The 7,633-nt window shown below is 36.1% G+C and overlaps 1 pseudogene; it reads left to right on the plus strand.

Moving 5' to 3' along the window:
- The first annotated feature begins 1,306 nt into the window (after nt 1-1,306).
- On the plus strand, nt 1,307-7,380 carry LOC118538285 (heat shock cognate 71 kDa protein pseudogene; annotated as a pseudogene).
- The last annotated feature ends 253 nt before the right edge of the window (nt 7,381-7,633 follow it).

The raw sequence follows: 7,633 nt of genomic DNA on the forward strand, positions 1-7,633 counted from the left end.
TCAATTAATCTATGACAAAGGAGGCAAGAATATGCATGCAATGAGGGGGCACATGGGATGGAGCCCCACATCGGGCACCCTGCTTGGCAAGGAGCCTGCTTCTCCCTCTCCCTCTACTGTTCCCCCTGTTTGTGCTCTCTCACTTTCTTTGTCAAATAAATAAATAAAATCTTAAAAAAAATAATATGCAATGGGGAAAAGACAGTCTTCTCAATAAACGGAGCTAGGAAAACTGGACAGCCACATGTAATAGAGTGAAACCAGGCTACTTTGTAACACCACACACAAAAATAAACTAAAAATGGATTAGAGACCTAAACATGAAACCTGAAATGACAAAAATCCTAGAAGAGAACACAAGCAGCAATTTCTCTGACATTAGCCATAGCAATATTTTTCTAGGTATGTTTTCTAAGGCAAGGGAAACAGAATAAAAATAAACTATTGGGACTACATTAAAAAAAAAAAAAAAAAAACTTCTGCATAGCAAAGGAAACCATCAAGAAAACAAAAAGACAACCTAATGAATGAAAGAGGATATTTACAAGTGACATATCCAATAAGGGGTTAATATCTAGAATATATAAAGAAACTATACAACTCAACACCAGGGGCACCTGAGTGGCTCAGTCACTTAAGTATCAGACTCTTGATTTCAGCTCAGGTTATGATCTCAAGTTCAACACTAAAAAAAAATTAAATTAAAAAATGGGTGGAGGTGGGTGTTATACTGAACTAATGAATCATTGAACATTATATCAAAATACCTTGGCTAATTGAATTTAAATTTTAAAAAAATGGGTGGAGGACCTGAATAGATATTTTTCCAAAGAAAATATACAGATGGTCAATAGACACATGAAAAGATGCTCAACAATTCTCATCATCAGGGAAATGCAAATCAAAACCACAATGCAAATCAAAACCAAAATCACCTCACACCTGTAAGAATGGCTAAAATCAAGAAGAGAAGGGCAAGAAACAAGTGTTGGAGATGATGTGGAGAAAAAAGTACCCTTGTACACTGTTGGTGGGAATGTAAATTAGTACAGTCACTGTGGAAAATAATATAGAGGTTCTTCAAAAAATTAAAAATAAGAATACCATAGAATACCATATGATCCAATAATTCCACTATTGGGGGTTTAACCAAGGAAAATGAAAATACTCAAAAATGTAAATACCTTTATGTTTATTGCAGCATTATTTACAATAACCAAGACATGGAAACAAATTAAGTGTCCATCAATAGAGAAATGGATATGGAAAATATATATTTACACACACACACACACATATACACACGATGGAATATTGCACACCCATAAAAAAGGATGTGACTGTGTCATTTGAGGCTACATGGATGGACCTAGAGGAAAGTATGCTATGTGAAATAAGTCAGGCAATATGGGTAAAGGGGAGAGGGAGATACAGGCCTCCAGTTATGGAATGAGTAAGTCATGGGAACAAAAAGTAGAGCATAAGGAATTTAGTCAATAATATTTTAATAGCGATGTAGCAGGACAGATGGTAGCTATACTTATGGTGAACATAACATAATGTATAAACTTGTCAAATCACTAAGTTGTATACCTGCAAATGATATAACACTGTGTGTTATGTGCAAAAAGAAAAAAAAAATACCATGTGGTCCAATAAGCTGTTAAAATAAGAAGCAAATGGAAACCAACTTTAAAAATTCCCTGAGCAGACAAAACCTGTTATACAAACAAAGCTTATTTTAGTTTATTTTGTAAAATTAACTTGACCTGGGTCATTTCTTGCTTATGCCTCTGGAAATAATAAGCAAAACTTGAACTGTTTCCCAAGCTTGATAAGAGGTAACCACTGACCAATCTTTTGTTATTTAAGAAAATTATAATGTAACCAATTACTGTGAAGAATAAACAGTCACTGCTTTCTCACTATATAAGATTCTTTATAACAATATATCCCTGAACCTCATTCTGTTTTCATGTGAGAGCTCCCAGTTTGCAAATATTTTTTTTTTGATGTGTGCAAAATAAATATTTACTGATCACTACCTTGGTGGTTAATTAGTTTTATTTCAGTTATCTCTGATCTTTTGGCATTTTATGGCATCAGAAGTGAGATCCAAAATAGACCCTTGATGACTCCAAAGGCAGGGAAAAAACAGGTGCTGGTAGCCACAGAACCCATTGAGATCAGTGCTTTCTCACAAAATCTGAAATTTGAGTGTAACTCTCTTGGATCTGAGCTCAACTCTCTTTGCATTTGGGCTCTCTGATTTGATTGTGCATACATATATTTTGTTTGTTGAAGTTTCTTGGTAAGTCATCCTATTCTGTTCAAAAGAGGGGGAACATATGATTCCCTGTGTTTGGGGACAACCGTCAAAAAAAAAAAAAAAAAACAGGGTTGGGGTCACCTGGGTGGCTGAGTCAGTTAAGCATCTGCCTTCAGCTCAGGTTATGACCCTGGGGTCCTGGGATTGAGCCCTGCATCAGGCTCCCTGCTCAGCAGGGTGTCTCCTTCTCTCTCTCTCTCTGCCCCTCCCCTTCCCCCTGCCTGTGCTCTCTCTCTCGCTCCTGCTCTCTCTCTTTCACTCATGCTCTCTCTCTCAAATAAATAAAATCTTTAAAAAAAAAATGGGGTCACTCATAGTAAGACATCTTAGGGAATCTAAAGGAAATTATGTGTTCCACCTAGTCTAAGGATCAGGATCTTACACATTTTTGGGAAATGAGAGAATGTTTGAAATTTTAGTGGCCACTTTGGGTAAACATTGATTTAGATAGATACAGCTTAAGTACTTAAAAGAGAGAATTTCAAACTTTTCAGAGACAATGGAATGCATTCTTTGGTTGGTATACAGAAGATTCTAAAAAAACAAAACAAAACAAAACAAAAAAAAACAACAAAATGACTCCAACAACAGCTTCAAAAGATTCTTACAGCAAGCAAATAAACAATATTTAGGAAAAAAACCCTCATTGGCCAATTGAACGGGTGACACTAACATTGTCCATTTATTTAAGTCCATTTTATATCTGAGATATTGTTAAAGGATTTATTTTTTTACTGAAGTATAATTAACATATAGTGTTATAATAGTTTCAGGTATACAATATAATGATTCAAAAATTCCATACATTATTCAGAGCTCATCAACATAAGTGTACTTTTTTTTTTATTATGTTCAGTTAGCCAGCATATAGTACATCATTAGTTTTTGATGTAGTGTTCAATGATTAATTAGTTGATCTTAATCCCCTTTATCTAATCTCCCTCATCTCCCTTCCTATTTGTTCTCTCTAATTAAGTCTCTTTTCTGTTTCTCTCTTTTTTTCTGGTATGTTCAGTTTTTCTTTTAATTTTATTTATTTATATTTTTAATTTAAATATAATTAAAATACAGTGTTATATGTTTCAGGTGTACAATATAGTGATTCAACAATTCTATACATTACTCGGTGCTCATCATGCATGATAAGCATACTCTTACCTCTTCACCTAGTCACTCATCCCCTCACCCATCTTCCTTCTGGTAACCACCAGTTTCTTTTATGTATTCAAGATTGTGTTTTTTGACTTGTCTCTTTTTTCTCTTTGTATGTTTGTTTTTTTCTAAAATTATACATAGGAGTGAAATAATAATGGTAATTATCTTTCTCTTACTGACTTATTTGACTTAGCATTATATTCTCAAGGTTGTCCATATTGTTGCAAATGGCAAGATTTTGTCTAACTAATACTCCATTGTGTGTGTATCCATTCATCTCTGCATGGACACTTGGGGCACATCCATATCCGGGTTAGTGTAAGTAATGCTGCAATAAACATATGGGCTCATATATTTTTTTGAATTAGTATTTTTGTTTTCTATGTGTAAATACCCACTAGTGGAATTACTAGATCATATGATAATTCTATTTTTAATTTTTTGAGGAACCTCCATACTGTTTTCCACAGTAACTGCACCAATTTGCAATCTGCACCAATTTACCAATAGTGTTCAATGGTTCCTTTTATTCCATATCCTTGCCAACACTTGCTATTTTTTGTGTTTTTTATTTTATCCATTCTAACAGGTATAAAATGATACCTCATTGTAATTTTAACTTGCATTTCCCTGATGATTAGTAATGTTGAGCACTTTTTCATGTGTCTTTTGGCCATTTGTATGTCCCCTTGAAAATATCTATTCAGGTCCTTTGCCCCTTTTTAATTGGGTTATTATTATTATTATTATTATTATTATTATTAGGTGTTGGGTTGTATACGTCCTTTATCTATTTTGAATATTAACCATTTACCTGATACATGATTTGCAAATGCATTCTTCCATTCACTAGATTGCTTTTCTTTTTTGTTTATAGTTTCCTTCACTGTGCAAAAGCTATTTATTTTAGTGTAGTCCCAATAATTAATTTTTGCTTTTTTAAAACAAAATATTTATTATTTTAGAGAGAGAGAAAGAGAGAGAGTGGGGGAAGGGCAGAGGGAGAGGGAGAGAAAGAATCTCAAGCAGACTCCCCACTGAGTGCAGAGCCTGACTTGGGGTTCAATCTCACAACCCTGAGATCATGACATGAGCTGAAATCAAGAGTTGGACACAACCAACTGAGCCACCCAGGTACCCCAATTAACTTTAGCTTTTGTTACCCTTGCCAGGGGAAACATATCTATAAAAATATTTCTATGGCTGATGTCAAATAAATTACTACCTAAGTTTTCTTCTGGGATTTTTATGGTTTCAGATATCATGTTTAGAAGATACACGTGCAGTATCTTCTCTGACACAGGCAGCAGCAACTTCCTTCTAGAAATACCCCTTGAGGAAACAAAAACAAATATAAATTCATAGGACAACATCAAAATAAAAAAGCTTCTGCACAGCAAAGGAAACTGTCAACAAAACTAAAAGGCGACCTATGGAATGGGAGAAGATATTTGCCAATGGCATATCTGATAAAGGGTTAGTATCCAAAATATATAAAAAACTTATAAAACTAAACACTGAAAACAAATAATTCAATTAAAAATGGGCAGAAAATGTGAATAAACATTTCTCCAAAGAAGATATAAAGATGGCCAACAAACACATGAAAAAAAGCTCAGCATCACTCATCATCAGGGAAATGCAAATCAAAACTACAATGAGATATCACATCACACCTATCAGAATGGCTAAAATCAATAATACAAGAAACAACAGGTGTTGGTGAGGATGTGCAGAAATGGAAACCCTTTTGCTCTGTTAGGAGAATGCTAACTGGTACAGCCAGTGTGGAAAAGAGTGTAAGTTAAAAATTGTTCTACTCTCCAATCCAGCAATTGCACTACTATGTATTTACCCAAAGAATACAAAAATACTAATTCAAAGGGATATATGCACCATGATGTTTATAGCAGTGTTAACTACAATAGTCAAATTATGAAAACAGGCCAAATGTCCATTGACTGATGAATGGACAAAAAAAAAATGTGGTGTATATAGATACAACGGAATATTACTCAGCTATAAAAAATGAAATCTTTCCATTTGAGTTGACATGGATGGAGCTAGCATATATAATTCTAAGTGAAATGCATCAGTCAGAGAAAGATAGATACCATATAATTTCATTCACACATGGAATCTCAGAAACAAAACAAATGAGCAAAGAGGGAAAAAGAGAGAAAGAGGCAAACCAAGAAACCAACTCTTACATATAGAGACCAAACTGATGGTTGTCACAGAGGAGGAGGGTATGGGGATGCGTTAAATAGGTTATGGGGATTAAGGAGTGCACTTGTGATGAGCCCTGGATGATGTATGGAAGTACTGAATCTCTATATTGTACATCTGAAAGTAATATTATACTGTATGTTGACTAAGTGCAATTAAATAAAAACTTTCAAAAACTAACAAACAAATAAATACCTAGGAATAAACTTAAGAAAGGAAGTGAATGAGCTGTACTCCAAAAAGTATAACACACTGATGAATGCACTTGAAGATGACACAAACGGAAAGACATCCCATACCTATGTATTAGAAAAACCAATATTGTTAAAATGTCCATACTAGCCAAAGCAATCTACAGATTCAATGCAATTCCTATTAAAATACCAGTAATATTTTTCACAGAACTAAAAAATAATACTAGAGTTTGTACGGAACTACAAAATAGCCTTAAAAGCTGTGAACGTGCTAAGCGCACACTTTCTTCCAGCACCCAAACCAGTATTGAGATTGATTCTCTATATGAAGGAATCGACTTCTATACCTCTATTACTCATGTGCGGTTTGAAGAATTAAATGCTGACCTGTTCCGTGGCACCCTGGACCCTGTAGAAAAAGCCCTTTGGGATGCCAAGCTAGACAAGTCTCAGATCCATGATATTGATCTGATGGGTGGTTCTACCCGTATCCCCAAGATTCAGAAACTTCTACAAGATTTCTTCAATGGAAAAGAACTGCATAAGAACATCAACCCTGATGAGGCTGTTGTTTATGATGCAGCTGTCCAGGCAGCCATCCTTTCTGGAGACAGCATTGAAACTGCTGGAGGAGTCCTGCCTGTTCTCATCAAGCTGGTAATGGTAATATTACCGTTCCTACCAAACAGACACAAACCTTTACTCCCTACTCTGACAACCAGCCTGGTGTGCTTATTCAGGTATATGAAGATGAGCGTCCCATGACCAAGGATAACAACCTACTTGGCAAGTTCAAACTCACAGGCATACCTCCTGCCTCTTGTGGAGTTCCTTAGATTGAAGTCACTTTTGATACTAAGCTAATGTTATCCTCAATGTCTCTGCTGTGGATAAGAGCACAGGAAAAGAGAACACGATTACAATCACTAACGGCAAGGGCCACTTGAGCAAGGAAGACATTGAGTGCATGGTCCAGGAACCTGAGAAGAACAAAGCTGAAGATGAGAAACAGCAGGGCAAGGTGTCTTCCAAGAATTTACTTGAATCTTATGCATTCAACATGGAAGTAACTGTTGAAGATGAAAAACTTCAGGCAAAATCAATGTTGAGGATAAACAGAAGATTCTTGACAAGTGCAATGAAATCATCAACTGGCTTGATAAGAACCAGACTGCAGAGAAGGAAGAATTTGAACATCAGCAAAAAGAGCTGGAGAAAGTCTGCAACCTCATCATTACCAAGCTGTACGAGAGTGCAGAGGGCATGCCAGAAGGAATTCCTAGAGGCTTCCCTGGTGGTGGAGCTCCTCCCTCTGGTGGTGCTTCCTCTGTACCCACCATTGAAGAGGTTGATTAAGCCAACCTGAGAATAGGTCTAGCATTGTTCCACACAAAATATTTGAAGGACCCAAATTCGTAGCAAATTCCATGGCAGTTTTAAAGTTGAGCTGGTATAGTAAATAAACTGGACATTCTTGATGTACTAGAGAGGGGAGGAGCAAGATGGCAGAGGAGTAGGAGACCTGGATTTCCTCTGGTCCCAGGAATTCAGCTGGATAGGGATTAAACCATTCTGAACACCTATGAACTCAACAGGAGATCAAAGAAAAGAATAGCAACAACTTTCTGAACAGAAAAGCGACCACTTTCTGGAAGGTAGGACGTGCAGAGAAGTGAATCTGAGGCGATATTTGGGAAGATAGACGGCGGGGGAGGGAGCCTCCGTT

Source organism: Halichoerus grypus, chromosome X (assembly GCF_964656455.1).
Source record: "Halichoerus grypus chromosome X, mHalGry1.hap1.1, whole genome shotgun sequence".
Taxonomy (NCBI): Eukaryota; Metazoa; Chordata; class Mammalia; order Carnivora; family Phocidae; genus Halichoerus; species Halichoerus grypus.